This window comes from Giraffa tippelskirchi, chromosome 4 (assembly GCF_054371585.1).
Source record: "Giraffa tippelskirchi isolate mGirTip1 chromosome 4, T2T-mGirTip1v1.2.pri, whole genome shotgun sequence".
NCBI lineage: Eukaryota > Metazoa > Chordata > Mammalia > Artiodactyla > Giraffidae > Giraffa > Giraffa tippelskirchi.
Window position 1 is genome coordinate 122995154 of NC_137278.1, and position 27402 is coordinate 123022555.

Consider the following 27402-nt stretch of genomic DNA (forward strand, 5'->3'; position numbering starts at 1 on the left):
AATTTTTATATTAACCAGCCCTCAGCAAATAATTTTCAGTCTAAGAGGTGTCTGATTTTTTCATTCACTGATTGGCCCCTTCATTTATACATTCAATTAGCTTTTACTTTTTCGAGAAAAATATAAGGTAACATGAATAAGATCAAATTTAGCTTTGAGAAGAGCACCCATGTTTTTAAATCAGCAATATAGAAGAATGGAATTCAACTGTGTCCCTGTAACTCTCAAAGCTAATATTTCTATTTTTCCCTGATATAGAATAACATAACCAAAGAAGATGAACTGCCTGGAACTTATAATAAATAATACCAACTTAGGTATATAGCCATAACTTTTACTTCTGTAACCCAAACATGAATTCATCCTTGTATCTTTTGACAGTAACATACTTTGGCATAACTCTGACTGTCTGAATATCATAACCCCTATAACAATAAGTCAGCAAGACAAAATTTTGCTTGATTAAAAAAAAAATTGTGGACAGAATACTCTCCAGTATTATTAAGTTCCCATTGCAAAGCCAACTACAACACTTACTAAACAACTAATGACAGATTTTCTCTGTTGCAGCTGGCGAGAAGTTTTATAGATCAGTAGATATTTCTCAGGACATCAAATGCGGGATGAGATCAGTCTGTCTCTTTGGGATTAGACTGCAAAGCTATTGGTGTTTCTGAGGAAAAACAGTGACAGATGTTGTATCATTCACTTTGTTGTTGGGCAGATTTATATAGGCATCTTACTACCACGTAGCTAATGTTAAAACCAGAATTTCCACATGTGAAAATATACACTGTTGGCTTAGCAAGTATGAATACTTGCTGTATCATCTTATGCTGTAATAGTTAAGCAAAATGTGGAAATTTTACCCTTTTGGAAATATAATTTGGAAAGCCAGACTTCATTTGATTTTTTCAACTATGAAATTTTCTAAAGCTTTTACACATAGGCTCTTTTGATATTTGCTAGAAGGTGTGATGATTTACAATGTAGATCACATAATAAATAAGAGACTAAACTCTGGAGTCAGGAAATCAGAGCTTGAATCCTGGTTCATCCATTTGAGATGCATGACCTTGGTGAAACCATCAACTTTTCTAGTATTTATTTGTGAATAAGGCATATCAGCCTCAGACATTTACTATAAAATTTTATCTCATTTTTACTTCTAATATAATATCTGGTATATAGTAATACTTATTAGCTATTATTATTACCTTATATTAAGTTTTGAGCAGCAACAACACATCTAAAGTATTGAATTGAAAAAGACTTTATAATGAAGGAGCCGGACAGAGGTGTGTTCAGCAGATGAAGTAGAGAGAATGATTGATTATCCCGAACAAGCAACAGTTGCAAGCAATGACCAACCCTGTAGGGAAAAGGGAAGGGACTGGTATCATCAGAATCCAGGGAAATCTGTAGCCTTGGGGATGGAGAATCTCTGAATAAGCGTGGCAGTAGAAGCAGAGACATAGCCACTGAACCAACCACAGTTTGTGGGGAGAAAGGTGAAGGGACTCAACTCTCCCTCTGCCTGGCAAGTGACTCTCATTTGTCAGACCCAGTGAAAGCCAGAGATGAAGGAAACATCACAAGGAGGTCCACAGGGGACAGCCCACTGGGGCTCGGGACAGGGTAAGGATGGTAAAAAGACGATAGCCAGCATGATATTAAATCTAACCCTCTCCTGAGGGCCCATGTCTCCTCATGAATTGTGACAATTTGGGCCTGCTTGCCAAGCAAACACTTGCTCTGTCCCATCCAGGATACAGCTGTGGCCTCCTTGGAGCCCCCACTGCTCTGGACGCCAGTTTCTCTCTCTCTCAGCCATGTGGAATTCTTTCAAATCGGAGGTCTTGAGGTCAGAAGTCCACAGAACTTCCCTATCCTGGGAGCCTTCTCAACCTGGCCTCATAATGGAAAATCATTGCCAAGAGTGCTCTGATGTGAAGACAAGGTGCAGGCATAGCTGTGTGATTCTACTGAGTCATTTCCAATATCAGCACCCAGACCATCACCACGTTTTCCTCTCCCAAAGACGCACTTTTGAACACAAGTAGTTTTTAACCTTTTTCCAAATAGAAGAGGGTAAATTTATTAAATGTAAGATACTTGTCAGTAGTTGCCCTTTCTATCAGTACATTTAATTTAGGAACTTCTTTCATGGGAAATAGTTGGTGATTTCAGACTGTTCTGAAACAGTATCTCAGGGGAATAAAATACTGGTACGGTGTATGATTAAGCAGAAAACACGTTTTCAGAATGTCTTTCTTCTCTTGCTTTAAAGTAGCTAGATATAATTTAAAGCAGAAGATTGAGATCAGTTTCTGACTCCACCAGCTCAGAGAGCCCTTAACCTTACTGGGTGGCCATGCTTTCATCTGTGACATTAGCATATGAATATTTGCCCTGCTCTTGAGTAGAAATTACATAACAGATATGAGAATCTTTATGTAAATCAGAATTTATGTGAGAAACTTTTTCTTTTTTCTTTTCTTTGTCTCTGTTCCTTTCTCTCTCTTTCTTTTCTGGTAATATGAACTCTGCTGTCTTCTAACTCAAGGAAAGCCTCAGGTTTTGCTCAAGAATTAGACAATAACCAACTCTGAGACTCTGAAGAAGTCACATGATGCTAAACAGATAATAGATACTTTAAAGATATATTATTTTAAAAAGCCCTTTGAATAAAATGTTTTTAATTTTGTCTTTAATTCTGAACTTTAACTGTACAAAGTTATTTAACAATGATCATATTCAAATATTCTTTTTTGAGATACAGTTAGTTTCCCAGTTCCTTGCTAAGTTAATAAAGAATGATATTATTTTAAATAATTGATTAATAGTGTCTAATTCAGTTATGCTGTTAGCATAACTTTAAAAAAATGCTTACCCTCATCACAGAAGAAGAATGATATAATATACCAGATGGAAATCCACTTACTCCTTAGGGGTCAGGAATGCAAATAAAATAACTATGTAATAATATGGTCCAGCTGCACTTTGGATTTAGCAGAGGCCCCAGTTGTGATGTGACATCTGAAAGATTTTTCACAATGTATTTTTCCAGCTGAAATTTGTCACGTCCAGATACAGGATCTGCCAAATTACACAAATCTACACAGATGCTAGATTTTGAAAAAGAAGGAACTGTACAAGTTAGGAATTGTTCATAACTACTCCTCTCATCTCCCCCAAAATGCAATACAGCAACTCAGATAGTATTCAGTGAATCAATCAAATAAGCAGGTTCTACCTTGCTCTGATTATATTTCTTTATAGGAGATACATCAAAAGCCCTGACAGAGAGTGTTTGTAGTTTGTCTGTGAGCATGTTTTCAAACTGTGGACCATTATTGGAAAACCAGAAAGCACATGGGAAATATACATTTGCATTTTCACTGCTGTTCAAAAGACCTCAACCTTTGATCTGTATCCTTGATCATTTTACAACTACAGTCGGTATACTGAAGAGTGTTATGAACTATAAGTCAAGTAAACTGAGTCCAAAGCCAGGTTCTCCCATTTGCATGTTTTGTGGCCATGAGGACAGTCATTAAACTTCCTGAGTGTGAGGTTCTGAAGTGAACAAAGTCATGCTTAAACCTGGGCTTCCCAGGCAGAGCTAGTGGTAAAGAATCTGCGTGTCAATGCAGAAGATATAAGAGACCCAGGTTCGATCCCTGGACCGGGAAGATCCCCCGAAGTAGGAAATAGCACGCCACTCCAGTATTCTTGACTGGAAAATTCCATCGGCAGAGGAGCCTGGCAGGCTACAGCCCTTGGGGCCACGAACAGTCGGACATGACTGAGAAACTGGGAAAATGCTTAAACTAGAGAATCTCCAGATTCCTTCTAAATTCTGAAAGGTATTGAAACTTATGCTTCGAATTTTAGAATTCAACTATCCATGGCATATGCTGCCCCAAAATGGCCTCTAAATAATTTTTCATTTTTAAATTTTAATAGATTTATTATTTCTTTTTTTAGAGTAGTTTTAGGTTTTCAGGAAAAAAGTGTTCAGAAAGTACAAGGAATGCCTATATACTCTCTGCTCCATTCTCACGGTTTCCCTTGTTATTGATATCTTGCATTAGTTTGGTGCATTTGTTACAGCTGATAAACCAATATATTCAGTACATTAACTGACTTCCATAGGTTGCATTAGGGTTCACCTCTTATGTTGTGGTGGTGGTTTAGTTGCTAAGTTGGGTCCAACTCTTGCAACACCATGGACTGTAGCCTGACAGACTCCTCTTTCCATGGGATTCTCCAGGCAAGAATACCGGAGTGGGTTGCATTTCCTTCTCCAGAGGATCTTCCTGACCCAGGAATTGAACCTGGGTCTCCTGCATTGCAGGCAGATTCTTTACTGACTGAGCAATGAGGGAAGCCCCTTGTGTTATAGTTTTGACAAACGCATAATGGTTTGTGTCCTCATTATAGTATCACACAGAATACTTTCATAAACCCTAAAAGTACCCTTTGCTCCACAAATTCATTCCTGTTTCCCTCCTCCTGAACTTGGGAAACCATTGATTTTTTTTTTTTTTTTCTAACTCTATAGTTTTGCCTTTCCCATAATATCATATGGTTAGGATCTTACAGTGTATAGCTTTTTCAGGTTGGCTATTTTCTTTTAGCAACATGCATTTAAAGTTCCTCCATGTTTTTTTGTGGCCTGATAGCCTATTTATTTTTATCACTGAAAATATTCTATCACATAATTGTATTACTATTTATTTATCCATTGTCCTATTGAAAGGCATTTTCATTGCTTCCAATTTTTGGCAGTTGTGAATAAAGCAGCTATAAACATTAGTGGGCAGATTTTTGTGTGGGCATAAAATTTTAACTTATTTGGGTAAATATCTAGGAGCATGATTGCTGGCTGTATTTTAAGACTATGTTTAACTTGTAAGAGAGTGCCAAACTGTCCTACAAAGTGGTTGTTTCATTTTGTGTTCCCACCAAAAAACAGCAAGAGCTTCTATACACAAATGTTTTTATTTTAAGAAATACAATATAAATAAAGTTGATCCAAATAGCTCCTGAGTGTGAATAGTTTAATAAATAAATATCAATTAACTTATACTTCATATCATAGGAACTCATGATTACACAAGATAAAAAGAGTTTGATGTATGTTTAATGATGTTGTTTTACAGACTTTACTATCCATTAAACTATATATCTAAAATATTCCATATAAACAAAAAACTGTTTTTGCATAATCTCCTTTAAGAACACTTTAGCTACATATGATAATGTTTACTACATTTCATGTATATTTATGTTACTGTAAGTTAGATATGCAACTGATGAGTCCCAGGAATTTCTACAGCACTTCTGAGATAATCACAAGTCATGTCGGTTTTATTGAGTCTCAATATTTGACCTCTGCTTGATGCAGATGTTTTCTGGTGATCAGACACGTCTTGATGAGATCCCAGATTGTAACATTTAGAATATCATAGTATAAGAAATTAAAATTTCAGGCCTAAAATATAAGCTTTGGAGCATGAGACCCTTAATATAGCTCCTGATATCCTTTTGATTTTCACTTATTTCCACTCCTGCTCTTGTCCAACATTCCAGATATAAAGAAATATTGTGCTGTGCTTGCTGTGCTCAGTCGCTCAGTCGTGTCCAACTCTGTGCGACCACATGGACGTAGCCCACCAGTCCATGGGGATTCTCCAGGCAGGAATACTGGAGTGGTTTGCCATGCCCTCCTCCAGGGGATCTTCCCAACCCAGGGATCGAACCTAGGTCTCCCACATTGCGGGTGGACTCTTTACCGTCTGAACCACCAGGGAAGCCCAAAGAAATATTATTCAACATGAAAATGTTTGCTTTATGGGTCCTGGCAATTCAGGGGTTGGGACTTTGCCTTCCCATACAGGGGTGCAGATTCGGTTCCTGGTCAGGGAGCTAGAAAGCGAGGATCCCACAAGCCTTGTGGCCAAACAAAACAAAACAAAACACAAAAGAGAAGCAATATTGTAACAAATTCAGTAAAGATTTTTAAAACGGTTTGCATCAAAAAAAATCTTTAAAAAGAAAAGAAAATTTTGCTTTAGTCCCAAATTATGGAAGCCGGTAGCATATAGTGGATTCAGATGTGGGTCGTACAGTCAAAGTGTTGGTTCAGTTCCCAGGTCTGCAATTTCTTAGCTATTTGCAAATGGATTATCATATAACCTTTATTTGCCTCAATGTCCCCATTGATATAAAGTATTTACTTCATAGAGTTGTTGTAAGGATTAAATGAGACAATATCTGCAAATATTTGAGCACAGCAGAGAGATAGCAGACAAGAAAGAGTAGCAAGTACTATCATTAAGTGCTGGACTTGTTACTTTCCACTGACTCTCCTTTCTCTGTGCCTCACTTATTTGTAAAAAGCATTCAGGGATCATCTCAAAGAAATCCTCTTTGGCAATTTGTCATTGACCCTCACCACAACCTGAGTGAGTTCTTGCTAGAGGAAGCCTTCTCTTTCTCTTTATCCTAAAACTCATCACTCTATCTAGTTTGTTTCTTTTCTGTTTGTTATTAACATGTAAATCCCTTGCAATCACAGACTCTGTGTTACCCCCTTGTTATTATCAGTACCAGGCACTTAGGAATCCTTTCGTTGAAGTAACAGAAGACTTTACTCAGACTCAGGCTTAAAAAACAGAGGAATCTAACCGGCTAAGTAAATGACCACCAGCCGTATGTCTGAATTTAGGCAAGGTTTGATTAAATGTTCTTGATAATATCAAAGAAGACTCTTCATTTCCATGCCTTCTTGGCACTTTTCTCACGCTGTTTCAACCTAAGGCTGCTTTATCTTGGGGTTGCAGGATGCCAGCCAGAGTCTCCTAGTGGCTACCAGTGACTCATTTACTGTGATCAGACAGAGAGAACATTGGTCCAAGAAGCTCTCTTGGGAAAACATGAAAACTTCTTTCTCAAAAGCCCTCAAAAACCTCTCCTCCCATCACACTGACCTGAAATGGATCATGTGCTTATCCCTGAAGTCCAACAGCATGAGTTGTGCCTATTGGCTTAGGTCAGTTGGGTCATACCTAGAGCTGGGTTTGGGCTATTTCAACTTGCCTGCACTGCCCCTTGTCACATGAGCTATGCAGAGAGAGAAGAAAGTAGGATAAAATTAACAGACTGTTACCAAGAAAAAGGAGGAACTAATGTGATAAACACAATTACACCCTCTCTTTTCAAAGACACAAAACTGGATTAGAAAATATCTTGTGATCATTAATGCTGTGGCATCTATGAAAGAAAGTGTATGACTAAGTATGATTTTCCCCATGTCTACCTCTTTGAAATGAGATTCAGATTAAGTATATAGGAGCTAACCTCCGATATGTACATTGTGAATTGCACATATTGTTTGATATGAGCTTCATGAGAGTAGATTCCTGATTTATTTGTATTTCTACTAAATCCCCAAGTCATAGAACAGTGCCTGACACATAGTAGACATACAATAAATATTTCTTTAATTAATTCATATTTCTAATGTTAGAGGTTTACCAATGTAAAGACTACAAATGCAGATGTTGGAGTAAAAACAAAATCACATTTGTTCTGTCTAGATTATTAAAGTGTCTAAATCTCTTCATTAATGACTAATTTACATGGCATTAGACTAAAGAGAGCAAATAAAAACCATGTGCTCCAAAGAACTTGCTCAAATCATGGGAGCAGCTTCATCATAAGATGACTGATGAAGAAATTCAAATTCGAGGCAATAAGGCAAGAACTCTAGATTTGCATGCTGGGGGAGAGCAGGGTTAACCCATTCCAGGCTATTCTCAGTGTAACAGTCTGAGTGAGGTGTTAAAAAAAATCTAATTCACAACACACAACTTCTCTTTACAAAACTCTTACACTGGCTTGGTATTTCTATTAAAAAGCCAGCTAAAAGTTTTAAAAGACCTATGAAATTTTATAAACAATCCCTCTCCCCCAGCTTCCACTATAACTTCTTAGATTTATCTTGTGATATTCTCTCCCTGGTTTAAGGAGATTAAACCAGTCAATCTTAAGGGAGATCAACCCTGAATATTCACTGGAAGGACTGATGCTGAAGCTGAAACTCCAGTATTTAGGCCATCTGATGTGAACAGACAACTCTTTGAAAAAGTCCACGATGCTGGGAAAGACCAAGGGCAGAAGGACACGAGGATGTCAGAGGATGAGAAGGCTGGACCGCGTCAGGGATACAATGAACATGAACTTCTGCAAATTAAGGGAGATGGTAAGGGATAGAGAGGCCTGGCATGTTGTAGTCCATGGGGTCACAAAGAGTCGGACAGGACTGGGCAACTGAACAACAACAACAATAATTCTCTCCCTCATTCACTCCCCTCCCACTATTGTTAATACCTTGCTGTTGCTCAAATATTACAGGTAATGTCTTGCATTAGAGCCTTGGCACCAGTAATTCCATTTGCCTGAAAATCTCTTCCCTTACACTGTACAACTCTGCTCAGGGTTACCTCTGTGATACCTAACATGGTGCTCTATTTAACACTGTACCCTATTCCTCCCTTGTACCTTGACACTAAAACCTCTATATAGTGTTCTACCATTATTATTTCCATAGCATGTCTTAAGTTCTCACATACATAATGTACTTTTATCATCATTATTCTTTTTTTATTTCTCCCATTAAATGCAAACTCCATGAGTACAGTGGTTATTATTTTGACCACTGATTGATTCTGAAGCATAGAATAAGACTTGGAACATAATATATTAATATTCTCAATACATATGATTGAATGAGCTTATGTATTGAATGAGCTGTCATGTGTGTGTAGTCGCTCAGTTGTTTCCAACTCTTTGCGACCTTTTGGACTGTGGCCCGCCAGGCTTCTCTGTCCACAGAAGTTTTAAGGCAAGAATACTGAAGTGGCTTTGCCATTTTCCTCCTCCAGGGTATCTTCCCAATCTGAGGATCAAACCTGCAGCTCCTGTGTCTTCCTGCATTGCAGGTGGATTCTTTATCTGCTGAGCCATTGGGGAAGCCCATACTGTATTAACCATATATTCTAGTCAGTAGTTCAGGATTATCCTATATAGAATAGTAACCCAATAAGGCAAACTGAGGATCTGTTTTCATTTTCCAGTATGTTGACTACTATTTATCTAGAAAATATGTTGGAAAATATACTTGCCAAGCAAAATATATATTAAACATATTAATACTCTGAATTTTTTCTGCATTTTAATAAAACCCAACTCTCCAGTGAAACCAAACAATGATATGATAGGCATAGCAGTAACTATATCACAGCCAATTTTGGATTTTTGAGCATTTGCCCAAGGTCTAAATATTTAACAAAATTTTGGCAGAAACTCAAATATATACTTTATTGATTTATTGTATGACCCATAACGGTTGAAACTTGAGTTTTTCCAGCGGGACACTGCTAAGTATGAAGACTGTATGTTTTTCACAGAATGGCATTTACCTTTTTCTAAAGAATAGTAATTTCTAACAATTTTTATAATCCTACATTCAAACTTTAAAAAAAAGAGCTAGCCAATAATTAATCTCTATATTAGTGAAATACTAATTGTACAGAAACTAGCAGGTATGTAAGAGAAGAAATAAGTTCGCTTTGGTATTTTTTTCCTGATTGGATTCTTTCTTTTAAACTTTATTAATTGATACTACTGATAGCCTCTTACTTGGAAAATAGTCAGCTATTTTTATGGATGTGATTATCTCAGTTCATCCAGACTACCAAAACAAAAATACCATAAACTGGGTGGCTTATGAACATTTATTTTGAAGACAGGAAAGTCCCAGATGTTAACCTCACACATAGGAAATGGTGAGGACTCTTTCTAGGACTTCTTTTATAAGGGTACTAATTGCATTTACCATGGCTCCACCTTCATGACCAAACAATTCCCAAAGGACTCACCTTCCAGTATCGTCTCTTTGGGGGTTAGAATGCTAGCATATTAATTCTGAGTCATCATGGGAGTGGATACTTATTTGGTGTTCCCCAGACGAGCTCCCGTAGCTGGAATCACCTTGACCAGAAACAAACCCCACTGACCCTGGCCCAAATTTCCAAATTGTGTTCAAGTATACAAAAGGATCACTGATCCTCAGTGATCAGTGCAAAGAAATAGAGAAAGACAATAGAATGGGAAAGTCTAGAGATCTCTTCAAGAAAATTAGGGATACTAAGAGAACATTTCATGCAAATATGGGCACAATAAAGGAAAGAAACGGGATAGACCTAACAGAAGCAGAAGAGATTAAGAAGAGGTGACAAGAATACACAGAAGAACTATACAAAAAAGATCTTCACAACCCAGATAATCAAGAAGGTGTGATCATTCACCTAGAGCCAGACATCCTGGAATGTGAAGTCAAGTGGGCCTTAGGAAGCATCACTATGAACAAAGCTAGTGGAGGTGATGGAATTCCGGTTGAGCTATTTCAAATCCTAAAAGATGATGCTGTGAAAGTGCTGCACTCAATATGCCAGCAAATTTGGAAAACTAAGCAGTGCCCACAGGACTGGAAAAGTCAGTTTTCATTCCAATCCTAAAGAAAGGCAATGCCAAAGAAAGCTCAAACTATCACATGATTACACTCATCTCACACGCTAGTAAATTAATGCTCAAAATTCTCCAAGTCAGGCTTCAGCAATACATGAACCGTGGACCTCCAGATGTTCAAGCTGGACGTAGAAAAGGCAGAGGAACCAGAGATCACATTTCCAACATGCACTGGATCATCAAAAAAGCCAGAGAGTTCCAGTAAAACATCTATTTCTGCTTTATTGACCATGCCGAATCCTTTGACTGTGTGGAGCACAACAAACAGTAGAAAATTCTTAAAGATGTGGGAATACCAGATCACCTGACCTGCCTCTTGAGAAACCTGTATGCAGGTCAGGAAGCAACAGTTAGAACTGGACATGGAGCAACAGACTGGTCCCAAACAGGGAAAGGAGTACATCAAGGCTGTGTATTGTCACCCTGCTTATTTAACTTATATGCAGAGTACATCATGAGAAAGGCTGGGCTGGATGAAGCACAAGCTAGAATCAAAATTGCTGGGAGAAATATCAAGAACCTCAGATATGCAGATGACACCACCCTTACGGCAGAAAGTGAAGAAGAACTAAAGAGCCTCTTGGTGAAAGTGAAAGAGGAGAGTGAAAAAGTTGGCTTAAAGCTCAACATTCAGAAAACTAAGATCATGGCATCTGGTCCCATTACTTCATGGAAAATAGATGGGGAAACAGTGATAGACTTTATTTTTAGGGGCTCCAAAATCACTGCTGATGGTGATTGCAGCCATGAAATTAAAAGACGCTTACTCCTTGGAAGGAAGGTTATGGCCAACCTAGATAGCATATTTAAAAGCAGAGACATTACTTTGCCAACAAAGATCTGTCTAGTCAAAGCTATGGTTTTTCCAGTGGTCATGTATGGATGTGAGAGTTGGACTATAAAGAAAGCTGAGCGCGGAAGAATTGATGCTTTTGAACTGTGGTGTTGGCGAAGACTCTTGAGAGTCCCTTGAACTGCAAGGAGATCCAACCAGTCCATCCTAAAGGAAATCAGTCCTAGGTGTTCACTGGAAGGACTGATGTTGAAGCTGAAACTCCAATACTTTGGCCACCTGATGGGAAGAACTAACTCACTGGAAAAGACCCTGATCCTGGAAAAGATTGAAGGCAGGAGGAGAAGAGGATGACAGAGGATGAGATGGCTGGATGGCATCACCGAACCAATGGACACGAGTTTGAGTAAAGTCCTGGAGTTGGCGATGGACAGGGAAGCCTGGCATGCTGCAGTCTATGGGGTGGCAAAGAGTTGGACACGACTGAGCGACTGAACTGACAAAAGGATTGGTGTTCTAAGGCACTAAGTATTGGGGTCAATCATCATTTGGCAGTACCAAAGCACAAGGTATTTTCAGATATGGTTGATTGGAAAAAGTCAAAACTCACCAAATATCACCACCCCAAATGCTCTTATTTACAGATTTGTAGAAAAACAAATGCATTTAACAGCAAACATATAAGAAATACCCACATTTTAAAATATTAACGAATTCTATGTATTTATGCATTTATTTACATGTATATGCATACACATGGGCTTCCCAGGTGGCTCAGTGGTAAAGGATCTGCCTGCCAATGCAGGAGACACAGGTTCAATCCCTGCTTTTGGAAGATGCCCTGGAGAAGGAAATGGCACCCCACTCTGGTATTCTTGCCTGGGAAATCCCACGGACAGAAGAGCCTGGCAGGCTATAATCCATGGGGTCACAAAAGAGTCAGAAACAACTATCGACTAAAACAACAACAACAAATATGCATGTACTCACACATACTTTTACTGCTTAATTTATTCAGATCTATTTAAATAATAATTGACTATCAAATTAGTATCAGACACTAGACATATGAAGTAAACTATTGAATAAAACTAATATATTTCACAGAAACTGAATGATAGTATTTGCAGCATTAAGCCACTATGTTTTGGGTAATTTATTACAGAGAAATAGATGACTAATTGGGGAGATCTATTTCTAATAATCCCAGGGCCCACAGCTTTGTTGCTTACAAAACATAGATTCTGAAATAAGATAGACCTGGTCTCTGATTACAGATTCATGACTTCTTATTCTTGTGTTCTTGAACAAGTCCCTTGACGGTTTCGAGTATCTTTCTGCATGTAGAAAAATTGGGCCGTAACATTTATTTCTTGGGAATGTTTTGAGGGCCTAATAAGACAAACATTAATATAAGCTCTGTTGTCATTTCTGCTCACATCACATGTCCCTTTAGAAGAAATTCTCTAACTGATAAATTGATAGTGAAATTAGGGAGTGAGGATCAAGAACTGATGGGAGAAGACAAGTGATTAATTGCCTCTGGGGCCCAGACAATGCATAATGGTGGTTCAGGGAGGGTTGGATCAAAATAAGACACAATGAGAAACCAAAAGGAACAGAAATTCTTCTTGACGATATCCATTAATTTTTAAAACTTTTATATTCCTTTAAATAAGCCTTCACATCTTTAGGCTAAATTTTTCTACTTCCTTTAAATATTTCTCATATGCCATTTTAGTCATTCATCTATAAATGTATTTTAATCCTTCTAAATGCTTCTAAATGAAGGTACCCAGAACTGAATGAAATAGTCCAAACACTGACTAATCAGTACAGAGCTGAAGTGTTGCTTCCCTAATTTTAACTACAGTATACCTCCCTTAATAAAGTTTGAGATGGTATTATCTTCTTGGTGATGAAATCACCCCTTTATTTGATATTGAATGTGCTGATAACCATAAAGCTGTCAAGTCCTGGCTTCCTTATTTCGTACCAGTGTATCCTCTTCACTGCACATGCATGGAAGTCTCATATTTACTTTTGAAAAATTTCAGCTTGAAACACTTCCTATATCCTCAGTCCATCACCATCTTTTTGTAGACACACTTGTCCAGAGATATATTTGTTCTCTTCCTCACAGCTCACCATTAATTTCAATTTAGTTAATTTTACCAAAATTATACCTAAATGCATGGATGCCTTTATCCACGTGTAGATGAGGAAATACAAATGACTAGACTATAATCATCTTCAAAATGTATTTGAATTTATCTAAATATCATCTCAATGAGTGTAAATGAAATAACCAGGTGTGAGTGATTCATATTATTATGTTTATATTTCTTTCATATGATACACTGATGAGAAACTTATTTATTTACTCATATTTTTTAGTGTGTGCTGTGTTCTTTGCTGTGTGCTGGAGACACAGCAGTGAACAAGACAGACTAGGTCTGCAGTATTACAGAATTCATGACAAGCAAACAATGGCAACATGGAGTAGACTCTATTTCACTGACAACCATCACATGAATTCTGCACATGTAATCAATTTTAATTGTCAGATTAATAGCAACCTCACCACATTAAAATAAATTTCAGAACATTCTGTTCTACGGCTGAGATGAGACTACTTGGTTTATAATTTGGGGTCATTTTTGAAATGCCATCAGCCTATTTCAGAATGTTTTATTTTTACAGCACATTTAAGATATCAGTCTTGGTTTTCATGGATTGCACGTGTCTATTCAAAATATATCTAGCCTGTGCCTCTGCTTTGGTACATCAGCTTTTAAAAGAGTTGATATCATTATAATGGTTAAATAGCCATGTTTAAAAGAACTACTCCATTGTAAGTTCTATTTTCTTTTTTAAGTTGGTTATAATTTTGTTTTTGTGGTGTAGATGGATTACATCCAAGTGTCTATTTAGAAAGAGAGAGCTCACTGAAGATGCAAGATGCATTCAGTGGAGAACACTGACCCAACATATACTACTACAGCCTGGTGTGTAAAACTAGATGGTGAAGAAAGCTTGAAGGTATTTGGTTATATATGCCTCATGTTGTAAATGAGTTATGGAGAAAATAGAGGATTCCCAGGATCAAGCAAAGACCTGAACCCAGATTTTATGTCTTCCATTCAGTGGTGTTTCCAGTACACCATGTTTAATGCTTATACTAGGAATGCCAGGGACGTTTATACTAGGACAGGCATAGAGGAATCAAGATTGGCTGTGTCCTAGTTCTGGATCATTGTTCAATATGGTATTCTCAACCTTTGTCTTTGTTAGAAATTTTATATATACGACATTTAAAAGTAAGTATAATAGAAAGAAATCATCTCTCATTTAGCATGCTATCATAATTTATAATGTAGAGGCTACTGCTGCTGCTGCTAAGTCGCTTCAGTCGTGTCTGACTCTGTGAGACCCCGTAGACGGCAGCCCACCAGGCTCCACTATCCCTGGGATTCTCCAGGCAAGAACACTGGAGTGGGTTGCCATTTCCTTCTCCAATGCATGAAAGTGAAAGGTGAAAGTGAAGTTGCTCAGTTGTGTCCGACTAGCGACCCCATGGACTGCAGCCTACCAGGCTCCTCTGTCCATGGGATTCTCCAGGCAAGAGTACTGGAGTGGGGTGCCATTGCCTTCTCCAAATGTAGAGGCTATTGAGTATTATATAATTTTTGAGGAAAGTACAGATTAGAAAATATTTGCCACTTTTGGGCACATATCCAAACAAAATCATTCTAGAAAGAAGAAAGCAGAGGGACCTCCCTGGTGGTCCCAGTGGCTGAGACTCCACGTGCGCTCCCAGTGCAGGCGGCTGGGGTCTGATTCTTGGTCAGAGAACTAGATCTCACATGTTGCAACTAAGAGTCTGCATGACACAACTAAAGATCCCACATGCTGTGTTAAAGATCCTGAGTGCTGCAACTAAGGTCCAGCACAACCAAATAAGTAAGTAAATAAATGTTTAAAAAAAGAAGAAACTAGAGGCTATTCTGGGAAATTAGCATGCTATAGAATCATCCTTTCTGCTATGGTAGAAACTTGTCTTTGTTTTCATGTCCACTGAATTCAGTACTGTTGATAAATTGCTGTTTCTGCTGCTGCTGCTTAGCTGTTCAGCTGAGTCCAACCCTTTGCGACCCCATGGACTGTAGCCCCCTCAGGTTCCTCTGTCCGTGGAATTCTTCAGGCAAGAATACTGGAGTGGGTTGCCATGCCCTCCTCTACGGGATCTTCCCAACCCAGGGATAGAACCATAGTCTCTTAAAGGCAGTTTCTGGTAGCTGAGCTACCAGGGAAACCCTTGCTATTTCTGTGATGTCCAAAATGTCAGTACTTGTGACATTTTATATAGCGTAGTGGTTCATTTCATACTCAACCCTGTAAAACATTAATGCAACAGAATTCAAGTAATTGGGACCCTACATTAACATCTTGTCCAATTTTCTGTGTAAGAGTAAAACAATCACAAATAGACAAGAAAGATATATCCATTGAAAAATAAATTCTAGGACATGTCTTGTGATTTCTACAGACTTGGTACACTTCTTGGTACACCAAGATTTTATTGCAAGTAAGATGGTCCTAAGAATCATAAAGATACAACATTTCTAAAGGAAAATTGTGTTGGTAGTTATAGTAAGGGCTTCCCTGGTGGTTCAGACAGTAAAGAATATTACTGAAATGCAGGAGACCTGGTTCGATCCTGGGACAGGAAGATTCCCTTGAGAAAGAAATGGCTACTTACTCCAATATTCTTGCCTGGAGAATTTCATGAACAAAGGAGCTTTACGGGCTATAGTCCATGAGGTCACAAAGAGTGACATGACTGAGCAAAATTATAGTAAATGAATTCAGGTCACAAAGTATGTTAAATACATCTTAGAAAGTTGCTAAAACAAGGATAAAAAGAAAAAAAAAGATTCCTTTGTATACTTTTGCTAACTAGAAAACTTTACAAACAAAACTAATCATACTATATGAATTGGGGTTATTCAGTGAGCTTCAAGGTACTAATTCTGTAGCAATAAATGCAGTGCTGATAACATCCCTGAGTGTCGAGAATGCTCACAAAATTTTCCTCATGTCTTATCTAATGTTTACGGCAGAGAATAAAGAAATGGAAAATTTTTGCCAATGACTCTAACGATAGTGGATTGCTAAACTCTTTCCAAGATTCAGGACTATTCTTGTTGCTTAAGACACCGCAATTCATATTTTTTTAATTAGTCATTCTTAAGAGCCTGGTGTGTCATGAAACTTGTGGCTGTAACTTTGAAAATTTACTTTTTCCAGAGTTTTCAAAATGAGCAAAAATATTATAGTAAGCCACTGAACTTTCCAGATTTCTTCTTCACAGCCACAAACTGCCAGCTCTCTGTATTTCATCTGATATGATTCAAAGATTGCTCACCCAGTATATATCCCCAGATTCCCAGATTGAGCAAGCATCGAGCAAGGATAGACATCTGATGAGGAGTCAAACCTAGAAGAGCATGCCTAGGCTTTTCTGCACATGAAATTGCTTAAAATTAAGACCTACTCATTCAGGGGCCCCAGAGCAGGTAACAATTCTTTTACTCTTTGATCTCTGCCACTGCAGGAGAGATATTGTATTCATTCATTTATTCATTCATCTGTTCAATTGTTCATTCATTTATCAAGTACTTATTTGTGGAAATCAATCCCCCTTGTTACTATATGAGACTTATAATCTGCTGAGTCTGACCGACAATAGTATGTAAACAAATAAGCAAGGTGATTTCAATAGAAATAAATGAAAATTTAATCCCATCTCCTTTCTTCTAGTTGTGTGAATTTGATAGTTTCCTAACCTTTTTTGTTATATTAATTTTCGAGATGTTAATGTTAGTATTTCTCCTAGGCTTTGTGAGAAGATTAATTTAGATTAGGCAACAAAGTTCTTGGAAAATAATATATGCTTCATTTGCATAAGATATATGCTAGGATGTCTGCAGTGCTACTTTTAATGTTGGAAAAAATGGAAACAAGCCAAATTTCCCCAGAGGAAAATGGAATGGATAAATAATATGTGTTATATTTGTATGATGCTTTGCTGCCCAGCTATTGAAAGGTACATAGTACTTGATTTTAAAAACTATAGATCTTAAAATATAATTTGAATTTAAAAATGTGGCATTAAAATTAGAGAGAGATATAAAACATTCATTTACATATAGGTATGTATGCAGCAATATTTTAAAAGGAAAGGAAACATATATATCATATTTATGATGGTAAATATACCCAGAAAGAAGGAAAAGACACTATGACCAGGAAGAGAATAGAGGAATTCAAAGAGTTCTATACTTTATGTATTATTTATTTTACTTTGAAAATAAAGCACGTGATAAACTGCATTAAAAATAGTAATAGACAAAATGGTAGGGGAGATAAAATCAATTGTATGAATAATTGAGATACAATATGAAAAAAATATTCAGGAAATCAGCCCTGAATATTCATTGGAAGGACTGATGCCGAAGCTGCAACTCCAATACTTTGGCCACCAGATGCGAACTGACTCATTAAAAAATACCCTGCTGCTGGGAAAGATTGCAGGCAGGAGGAGAAGGGGATGACAGAGGATGAGATGGTTGGATGGCATCACCGACTCAATAGACATGAGTTTGAGCAAGCTCTGAGAGTTGGTGATGGACAGGAAAGCCTGGTATGCCACAGTCCATGGGGTCGCAAAAAGTTGGACATAACTGAGCAACCGAACTGCCCTGATATGAAAAAAAAAATGGTCTTCTGAAAGGGAAATTCTTTGCATATTTGTGGCCAACCCTTCTACAGCCAGTTACTTTAAGTTTGAAAGTTCATTTTCTCTGACTTAGCAAAATTTTGTGAAATGGATGTGCTATTGGGTTTTAACTCCCATTTTTGAGTTAAAACATATTTACTTAGGATAATCAAGAAGATTTTTCTTGATATTTCATTTATTATTATTGCATTTTTTACTTAATGTTTTACTTAAGTAAACATTTTTGCACTGTGCTTTTCGCCATGATTTCTCCCTGCCTCACATATTACAAAGACTTGATTGACTTTTACAGATTCCAAATGGTCATTATTCATGGCCTGATTGTATTACTAAATATACACATTTGTCTACCATTGCCAGCCTAAATTCTTTCCAACTCTGATGGCTTTTAACTTTCACTGAGTATTAACAGTCCATGCACGTAGTCACTAAGTGATATTGTTAAATTTCCATTTTCCATCTGACATAAATAGCTACTCAAGCAGATGTGGACTGGGATGGGTATCCCCTAAACCAAAGCTATTTGGCAGAGATCTATCTTTCCTTACACAAGAGAAGAAAGGGTTTTGATGACTAACATCTTCACTCACTGCATTAATACTTTGTGGAAACAGATCTCCTCAAAAATAGTTTCTGGGGGACTCAGGGTAGGGAGAAACTACTTCTAGGTGGGAATCAAGACATCCTATGTGGAGAAAGCAGAATTTGACTTGACAGAAGTTTTCATTCATTCACTTAACACATATTTTTTCAAGTAGCTAAAATTACTTTGCATTGTGACTAACACTGGGCTGAAGAAAATTTTACTAGGTGAAGAGAAAGGAATAAAAATCAATGAGCAGATGAGTAGTTTGAGTAGTTACAGAATGCTTGAGCAATAGCAGTGGGTGAGTCTAGTGTTCAATTATCTGTTAATACATTCAGCAAACAGTTATACCATTTCTATATGGGCTTCCCTGGTGGCTGAGCAGTAAAGAATCCGTCTGCAATGTCAGAGACTGCCTGCAATGTAAGAGGCATGGATTCGATCCCTGGGTTGGGAAGATCCCCTGGGGGAGGGCGTGAAAACCCACTCCAATATTTTTGCCTGGGAAAGCTCATAGACAGAGGAGCCTGGCAGGCTACAGTCCATGGGGTCATAAGAGTTGGACACAATTTAGTGACTAAAACCACGTAGTTGATATTGGATTAACTTCTTGGAATACAAAAATGACACAGAACAATATTGTCTTTTTGCAAGAATTCAAAATGTAGTGAGACAAATAAGAAAATTTCAGAAAAGAAATGTGATAATCAGTGTACATAAGTAGCCATGCCCCCAGAACTAAGCAACACCAAAAAAAAAAAAAAAAGATAAATCTCCTGCCGTTAGTGAGAAACAAAAAATGTAGTATAACTGATATAATAAATATTGAGATTAAGAATAGACATAGGTACTATTTGTTTTGGGGAATTTGGAAAAATGTTGGGAAAATTTTAGGAGATTATAGATTATAGGAGAAAGAGACCATGGTTAAATATTGGATTAAAGAAAAACAAGAGGTCCTGGTCAATGAGGGCCAGGTAGTCTGAACTTTAGGCTATAACCCGTGGAAATCTTTGAATTTTTAGTTAGAGATGTGATCACAATGGCCAGTTTTGATGGTAAGCTTTACTTGTGACATAATGCAAAAGAAGGATGGGAAAGTTAGCAGTCCAAAATTTCCAAAGGTAGGTTTAAAAATGAGGCTATAATGGGATAGAGGATACCACAAACATTGGAGTAGGCAGGGAAATCAATAAAAACTTGCTGAATAATTGATTCAACAATTCTTTCCTGGTTTCTTGCCTGAGAGAAGAAAAGCACAGAACTTGGAAGATTATACTTGTATCTCAGTCCAAATTCCACTGGAGAGGAGCAGGGACACAGGAGGAAGGAAGGGCACTGGGCCACACCACATGGGCCATGGCTGTCTGCAAATCTGTGTCCATCTGGTCAAAGGGGAAATTGGTTGGCCTGGGGTGAACATAAATGGCCTGAGGACCATTTATTCAGAGTTAAGTAACAACTTTCTTTTTGGGAAATTTACCTGTTATCATAACTAAAAAGTAAAGTTCCACATACAATGGTTCATAGCTTCACAGTAGCTATTCACATAGCTTCTGTTCAACATTCCAGAAAGTTCTGCTTTGCTTTTCCAGTTCCTTTCTTACTGAATATTTGGAGGTAATTGAGAGTTGGGAAGTCTGCATTCTGAAATCTCCTCTACATATGCCTTTTTGCAAAAACACTAGCATCTCAAATTCTGTGGTTTCTTCACTTGAAAACATATCCCCATGTCCCTTTTGGTTTTAATAGTTTATGAAGTGAAAGTCGTTCAGCCATGTCCGACTCTTTGCAACCCCATGGACTGTAGAGTCCATGGAATTCTTCAGGCTAGAATACTGGAGCGAGTAGCCTTTCCTTTCTCCAGGGGATCTTCCCAATCCAGGGATTGAACCCAGGTCTCCCACATTGCAGGTAAATTCTTTACCAGCTGAGCCACAAATCTCTTATAATAACCTATGACAACCATTTTACTTGAGAAATCAAGTAATCCCAAATACTTTCAACATCTCCTTTCAGTTCTTACTATTTTACCATCTTAACTTCACTCAACTTACATGCTCAGTTGATCAGTTGTGTCCAACTCTTTGCGACTCCATGGACTACAGCCTATCAGGCTCCTCTGTCCACGGAATTTTTCAAGCAAGAATACTGGAGTGGTTTACCATTCCCTTATCCAGGAATTGAACCTAGGGATTGAGCCAATATTTCCTGCATTGGCAGGCAGATTCTTTACCACTGAGCCACCTGGGAAACCCTTCACTCAATTTAACCATTCATTTTATTATCGATGCTTTTGAACTGTGGTGTTAAAGAAGACTCTTGAGAGTCCCTTGGACTGTGAGGAGATCCAACCAGTCCATCCTAAAGGAAATCAGTCTTGAATATTCACTGGAAGGACTGATACTAAAGCTGAGACTCCAATACTTTGGCCACCTGATGGGAAGAACTGACTCTTCGGAAAAGACCCTAATGCTGGTAAAGATTGAAGGCAGGAGGAGAAGGGGATGACAGAGGATGAGATAGTTGGAGGGCATCACTGACTCAATGGACATGAGTTTGAGTAAGCTCCTGGAGTTGGTAATAGACAGGGAAGCCTGGCATGCTGCATTCCATGGGGCTGCAAAGAGTCGGATATGACTGAGCGACTGAACTGAACATTTGACTTTGAATGTCTTCCTGTTATTTCTTTGTTTTATTTTTCTTAAACTAACTTTCCTTTATCATTGACAAACTTTTCTAATAACTTTTAATATATCATACTTTGGGTCCCAAATCATTTTTCTTGTCATTTAAGTCTTAGTGAAATCTTATCCTGTTAAATAGATTGTCCTTGATTTTTGCATGATCATTCAAAACTACACACCAAAACATTCCATCTGAATTCATTCAACTTGAATGAGTTTGTTAGTTAGACTAAATGTATTATTCAATTAATCATATATTCATAGCTACACATGCACATACACAAACACACACACCCCTCTGACATAGTACTTATTGGTCTTGTTTACCTATCTCACTATTAAATGTCTGAGGACAGAGATTTACCTAACTTACTTCTATTAAAACAATGTAGAACTAATATAGATCCACATTTATTGTAGGTGTGAACTAAATATAAGATAATGATGATGTTATACATTGTTATAAGATCTGTGTCCAATGATCAGAGTGATTAAGCCGGCTAAGATGTTGTCAAACTTCTTGTACAAATATGAATAAATGGAATTACATGTTTAGAGGGAACATGTACATCCAAAGAAATTTTAAATATTAAAAAATTACCCTCATATCCTTACATCATTTTTTCTAAGAATAATATAATTTTAAGGGACTATCTGAGGAATACACAATGAATGAGATTAAAAACAAGAAATTAAACATTCTAATACATATATTATAGTGCTAAGGGGCTTCCCGGGTGGCTCAGTGGTAAAGAACTTGCCTGCTAATGAAGAAGACATAGGAGACGTGGGTTTGATCCCTGGGTCAGGAAGATCCCCTGGAGAAGGGAATGGCAACCCACTCCAGTAGTTTTGCCTGGAGAATGTCATGGGCAAAGGAGCTTGGCAGGCTACAGTCCACAGGATCGCAAAGAGTCAGATAGGACTGAGTTAATGAGCACGGATTATAGCACTAAGTGTTAGTCGCTCAATCATGTCGAACTCTTTGCAACCCCATGGACTGTAGCCCATCAGGCTCTTCTGTTCATGGAATTCTCCAGGCAAGAATATTGGTTTGGGTTGCCATGCCCTTCTCTAGGACATCTTCCTGACCCAGGGATGGAACCCAGGTTTCCGGCTTTGCAGACAAATTCTTTACCATCTGAACCACCTAAAGAGCTACATAAAATTTTAATTATAATATTCATTTTAAAAAACTATTTTATTTTGCTCTCCCTCATTTATTTCTGAGGGGGTTGATATATATCTGTAGAATGGGGGATAAATATTAAATTTTGTACCCAAACCAGACTTTATCACTAACAATAGGTCCGTGGAACTCTTGACATGTCAGCAGGAATCCCTAACTACAGATTCAGTTCATTTTATCTGTCTCTCCTTTTGTTCTTTTTCTGAATATGAGGTTGTCATTGGCCCTAGGATAAGTATACATTATTGGGGTTTGGTTTATCCAAAAGAGCATATGCTCAACTATGCTAAGTAGAGGTTTAAACTTGAAAATGATGTTGAAATACTACTTTGGTTGTAGACACATGGGAGAAAAAAGAAGAATTTGCCTTTCCATTGCCAATGTTTTCCACATCAAGGAGATTGGGCTACAGTTGTCACTGGTGTGTTTCCTTTTTTATTTTGCACCTCAGAAGCCCTTTCTCCCTTCTTTTCCTCACTTTTCCTCATGTATGAGAAAGGTCAAAAGGCCGCAAATGCTTATCCTTTTAAATTGAGTAGCCATGGGCTTCTTTTGTAGGTTAAGAAAGAGATGTAGTATCTGGAGAGACCCTCTGCTTAGCTCTGAATTCCCAATGAGTATCATGGTCGAGTCGTAGGTTAATTCGCTAAAACAGCAATTTCTGTTTTGTTCTTGTTCTGAATTCCCTCTGTTTGAGCAAGACAGGCAGACACTTTGTACTCTTTCACCTTAGAAGAGTCTGTGTAGTGTATTCTGCCTCAAATATTCCTTTCTTTTTTTAGAAAATGAAGCTGTTTAAAAATAAGATTATAGGGATGAGAGGAAAGAGGGAGAAATGGTCAAAGGGGAGGAAAGTTTTCTTCATTCCAACGCAGGGGCTAGAGGCTCACTGCCTTGTGAACAGTGCAGACCAAGAGCCTTGAAGCACCCACAGAAGTGGGAGGAACAACATATTACTGGAGGCGGCACTTGACTTCCAGCACAAACAAATTATGCTTTGCTCATGAAACGTAGACATAAACCAAGCATTGGTGCTCAGCAAGGTACTTTATGATCTTGGACAATGGATGTCTAAGGAGTAACTCAGTATGAACAAAAGGCCCTTAGAGCTCAAATAATCTGAATGGGAAATAGGGAATAAGTTAATGATTCAAATTTAAGTTTTGGCTGCATCTAAGGGACAGAGCCTTATTGTCAGATTTATCATGATTTAAAGGATGGTTAGAATCCTACCCTATTTACATAATACACATACTAATAAAGGGGTTGAAAATTAAATAAGATAATATTAATATAAGAATGTATTTAGCAAGTGGATGCCTCACGGTAGGTAGTTAGCTAATCATTGTTTGTATAACTCTTAGATATAATTTCAGAAAGCTGTCTGATCCTTTAAAGGACTAGGTTCTAGGCCTTAAATAGTTAATACATTAAGTCCATTGTTAATTTCTATTAATATGACTTCGGAGTTTCACAGGATGGTAAATGTCAAGCCTGAATGCTGGCTAATAGTCTTGAGATTTTGTCCTGATGGGTATTTTAGTACAAACCTAAAGATTGTACATCTCCTGGGGTGAACTGAATAGTATTTGCAAGTAGCCTCCATAGAGTAAGGGAAACTAGGCAAAAGTTGAAGTAAAACTTCTGGCAAAATAACACAGCAGCTTGCACAGGTATAGACTGTGAAAATCAAATACCCATAGCATATCTTAGCTTTTCATTTAGTCATTAATTAATCTAAGTTTATTTATTCATTAATTAAACATCTATTTAGTGAGTCTCTATTAAAGTAAGTCTCCCCAACTGACTGGCTGAGGACTGATACCTCCTGCTGAATCAGAAGTGGCATTAGATTAGAAATAAAGTGCACAATAAATGTAATGCAATTGAATCATCCCAAAAACCATCCCCTCTATCCACAGTCCATGGAAAAAATGTCTTCCTTAAAACTAGTCCCTGGTGCCAAAATGGTTGGGGACAGCAGTATTAAAGGATAGGAATATTTGTAATAAATTACTGAACAAAATAAGCAGTGAATGACCTCGTGGAGTTTATAGTCTAGGAGGCAAGTTATCCATAGTGAGATATTTTTTTGGAACAACATAAGACTACTTAATTGTTAACTGTAAGTCTAACTAGAAATAGCAATCTCTGAAATAGTAAAGGAGATAATAGTCTGTCCCAAATAACCTCTGGTTGTTTGGAACTTGAATTTTGAGCTGCATCTACATGCATAAAGATCATTTAGCATTTATTCTACAATTTATTAGACCCTGATAGACCGTGTGCTAGCTATTTGCAAACACAAAAAGACTACGTCCCTGCAATATAGACATAATGGCTTATGAGATAAATGTTATTCTCATCATTCATTTTGGAGATCAAGAATAAAGATGGTGTAGAAAAGAAAGGAAAATAAAGAAAAATAGAGAAGTCCCTATTTATGAATCACATACTTCAGGTCTGATACTATGCTGAGCATTTTGTAGATTACTTCACTTAAGATCTATAACAGCCAAAAAATATATTATTATTCCATATTCATGATGAGAAAGCTGAGGGTGAGAAGATATGTTACTTGCTAAAAGCTATTCAGTTAATTAGTAGGAAAGCTAGAATTTGAAACCCAATCAGTATTATTTTTTCACCTATATCTTAACTCCTAGCAATAGTACAAATTTCTGTGTCATGAAAATATTTTAAAATGTCTAGTGCATTGGAATAACAAAATAGGTAAAATGTGAACTCCATGGCTGAAGATTGCCCATAGATGTTCATTTGAAAATATTTTCTGGGAAATAAAAGAGCTGCTGTAAATGACTGACAATGAATGAATAAATACATACATACATACATTATATATATATATGTATATATATATGTATATATATATACATGTATATATACACACACATAAGTCAATCCAGAAATTTAGAAAATTTAAAAATATCTCAGCACCTCCTAACTTAGTTTTAAATGGACTGTTTAGTTTTCACATAATTTTATGTTGTAGTTAGGCAAAGATTTTTAAATTTAACATAATCTGCTTCAGGGCAAATTAAGCATTGCTTAATGATCAAGGAAAGAGTTATATTTTAAAATCTAAATAAAAGTATACCTTTTGGTTACCATTTTCCTTGGGGGGAAAATCATGTTAATTTCATTATGAATAACATATCTTATAATCAGCTTATAATTTTCATGTATTACTTTTTCTAATATTTGAGTTTTTAATTGAATATATGAAAATGTATCAGCCTTTGAGAGTTTGAAAAGAAATCTAAAATTTTAGAGTCTCTGGTTAGCTTAGGCATAGAGTTATGCAAAATACTTTTCACTTCTGGCAAAAACAACAGGAAAAAAGCATTAGTCTCTCCAGGGTGATTCGGTACTTCCTACTCTAGGGTAGTCCAGAAACAAAATGAGGTCAGAATTTTTCACTAATTTCTGGCCTTCTGTTCCTCCACATTCTGGCAATGAAATGTGGAAAACATATTTGTTCAAGGGCAATGTGAACTTTTCCTGAACCTCTCAAGACATCCACTCTTAGTCACAGGAAAACAGAACTTTTTGGTTCTTTTATAACTTCAACTACTGAAACCACTAATGGCTTCCCCCAGTCTCCACCTAATCAGAAATCATTTTCCTTTATTCACTTATCACATTATAAGTAATATTATGCCAAGGTGTAGATTTACAGAATGTTTGATCAGAGACCGGAAATCAGTTTTGTCGTCAGAATGAAATAGCCGATATTCTTAAAAATATTCCCTTTCTGCCTCCTAAGCTATTTAAACCAAAACTACTAATGAAATAGAAATCATGGTTAATTGACTGAGTAGGATGAATTCTTTTCTAAAAGGTCAGAGCCTATTACCATGTTTATCTCCATTAACCTCCAGAGTTATTTGCTTATTTTAGGGTGGTCATGGAAAGGAGCTTGAGGTTGTTTTTTATTTTTTGAATGGAAAAAGAAAACTGACATCAAAACAGCAGGCTATATTTGTTTAAATAAGTGTTACACTATTGGCTGGAGTCCCAAGAGTTTTTCAAATATTAAATGCTTCTTTTAATACAGTGATTAATAAAAGTAGGAATCTGCACAATGTCTAACTGCAAAAGAATTTACACACATAAAAACTAAGGAGTAGGAGCCCTCTAGGAAGAGACAAATATGCTGAAGAGAAGTCATCAGTGTCTCTGAAATGAAGAAACAAGAAAAGAAAGCAAAGAGACGTTACCTTTCCATCCATCTTCCCCCAAATCATCTGCTTCACTACTTGAAGGGGTGTTGAGTAATTTTCAGGGATCGCTATTACAAGTACTCAGCTGAGGATATTATTACAAGTTGTGAAAGAGAGCCTTAGGTATATGAATTTTTATTTCACTCATTTCTTTGGTAGAGTTCTTCAGTACTTCATTTTAAGAAAATGCACTGATAGCATTACTGGAAATAAATTTATTTAAATTCTTTTCAGAAATATCAACCTGAGGTTTATATTTTTGTTTGACTTTTAAAAAAGTGAATTTAGAGCTTAATGTTATAGAATATAAAAGGTGATCTACATGATTTGGGCACACACTGATCCAGACATATGTTCTACCCAGTTTATTTGTTCCTTGCTGTTTCTATTGTGTTGTAACTTGAGAAACACCAGGTTTCCATTCCAATTTTCATACATATCTTCAGGGGTTAAAAGCACAAAGAACAATTACTTTAGAAATTCTTTGAAAAGCTATTTAGTT

At 37.1% G+C, this 27402-nt stretch overlaps 1 long non-coding RNA gene across 1 annotated transcript in view; it reads right to left on the reverse strand.

The window, feature by feature from the left end:
* The window catches only part of LOC145546660 (uncharacterized), a 46883-nt gene extending 19937 nt beyond the window's left edge, over positions 1–26946 (reverse strand). The window contains exon 1 of the long non-coding RNA XR_014083130.1: positions 26898–26946. This is a non-coding gene — a long non-coding RNA (uncharacterized LOC145546660). The remainder of the gene's footprint in view (positions 1–26897) is intronic.
* Between the last annotated feature and the right edge of the window lie 456 nt (positions 26947–27402).